The sequence below is a fragment of the Aptenodytes forsteri genome, unplaced genomic scaffold, assembly GCF_000699145.1.
Source record: "Aptenodytes forsteri isolate BGI_AS27 unplaced genomic scaffold, ASM69914v1 Scaffold285, whole genome shotgun sequence".
NCBI classification, from domain to species: Eukaryota; Metazoa; Chordata; class Aves; order Sphenisciformes; family Spheniscidae; genus Aptenodytes; species Aptenodytes forsteri.
Genome location: NW_008794453.1, coordinates 98027 through 100143, shown reverse-complemented (window position 1 = coordinate 100143; position 2117 = coordinate 98027).

Genomic DNA, 2117 nt, shown 5'->3' with positions numbered 1-2117 from the left:
GGGGGAAGGGGGGCACGCTGGGCCCGGGGGAGGCCTTCCCTGTCCCCTGCGGGCGTTGAGGAGGGCATCTGTGGGGCCGAGGGAATGTCTGTGGGGTCACAGTGGACTCCATCGTTCTGTATGGGCTTTGGAGGGGCCGGAGGGGCCGCCCTTTCCTCTGTGGGCGTTTGGGGAGGTGGGCATGGGGCCGCCTTTGTGTGCACCGGGAGAGGGCCATCTGTGGGGCTGGGGGTGCCTGCCCCGTGTTTACTTGGAGAAGGGGCCTTTGGGGCCTCTCCTACGCTCTCGTCCGTGTTTGGCTGGCGGCCGGACCTGTTACCCCTCGAGTTAGCGCTGCATCCCCTCATCTCTGACACGTTACCCCTTTCCCCTGCGGCGTGTAGGAGGCCTGGTTGCTGGACTGTGTCCAGCGCCCTTTGGTGAGGCTGCTGCTTGTGACCACCGCCACCAGAGCAGGAAACATCCTACTGGCGGGGTGCTGGTTGGTCACGCTGCCCTCCTACGCGTGTTCTGGGGTTGTAGGCTGGTGCATTATTATTCTTAAGCGTGTTTTTAGGCTTGAGTCTATCTTCCCTTTCCTCCCTCCTTTCTGGCCCCACCGTGCTTGGAAAGGGAGCAGGAGTTCTAAGGAGTTTTTCCCTAAATGGGTGCAGCAGGTGAGACCTCAGCCTGCATCTGCTCGTAGGCACCTTTTTGTGTTGTGACTTTCCCCGTCTCTGACCCTGCTCTCTCTGTACTGCCTTCTCAGTGACCTTAGGCTTTTCGGGGAAGGGGTAATAATAGTGCTAACAATCTTGGGCATAAACCTGAGAACACACCTCTGTAGGGAGAGTGTTTTGAATTACTTTGCCAGGGTTGCTGCTAAACCCAAATCCTGTTGTCGCAGCAGATTATGGCTTTAAGGCAGAAAATGCACCTGTGCTCCCTGTGCCTGCCTTATCCTCGCCACAAAGTCGCAATCCTTCCTGCTGCCATTAGCAGCAGTCACGAACTGTTAATCGGAATAAGGTTGTGTCTGGGGAATCAACAGAAAGGCTCAGCTCTCCCTTTTGATGTGTGTCTTTGTTTACCCCAGTGCCCAGACTATAAGACTGCACTGCTGACAGTCACCTGGATTTAAGGGTTATAAATAATTCTGCCTCGGTTTGTAGAAGCATTTTCAGTGATGTAAGCATCAAAACAGTGAATAACTGGGCTCAAAAACTGTGGGTTAGTCTGTAAGCGAAGCTTCCTGTAAAAAGTTGTTACTTATTATTCTTCAGGCTGGATTTACACATGCCTTTATTACAGCGGAGCAATTTTATTTAGGGAAACAGTTACCTTTTACTAAAATAAATAGACTGATACTGTTTACAACCTCTGTGTACTTATGTCACTAAAAAAAAAAATGCTCTTTTGCAAAGCAGCCTGTACAACAATTGCTTATACTGGCACAATTGTCTTTATTTTCTATAATAACATCCACGTTAGAGGGTCTTCTATGGTCTGGTCTTATGACTGAAATGGAGCAGTTTATGTAGGCTAATCCTAATTGAAACCTGTGCAGAAGGCTGTGTTGAGACTTATTTCAGCTTATCGTAAAGCAATTAAGAAGACATTGAAGTTATGCTTTCATGGAGATAGGCGTGTGCTGAATTAGCTAAATTGGTGTTTGTTTCAAGATAGGCTTATTTGCAGCACATGAAATGCTTTTTGATCTTTTTCAGTACTGTCTTTTGCTGCTAGTGTTGAAGGGGATGAGTTTTCTGTTTGATTTGGGCTTAAAAAGAATCATCTTTCTGGTAAGATTTCATCACATGGTTTTATTTTTTGGGAGCTTTCTATTTTGTAGTTATTCTGTATAAAGTTGAGTGGAATTCAGTGGGCCCAGTCAAGCTGCAGGTGTCTACCTGGAAGAAGTTGTAGTCAAAGTTTGCGGATGACACCAAGCTGAGTGGTGCGGTCGACACGCCAGAGGGACGGGATGCCATCCAGAGGGACCTGGACAAGCTGGAGAAGTGGGCCCGTGTGAACCTCATGAGGTTCAACAAGGCCAAGTGCAAGGTCCTGCACCTGGGTCAGGGCAAACCCTGCTATCAACACAGACTGGAGGATGAAGGGATTGAGAGCAGCCCTGC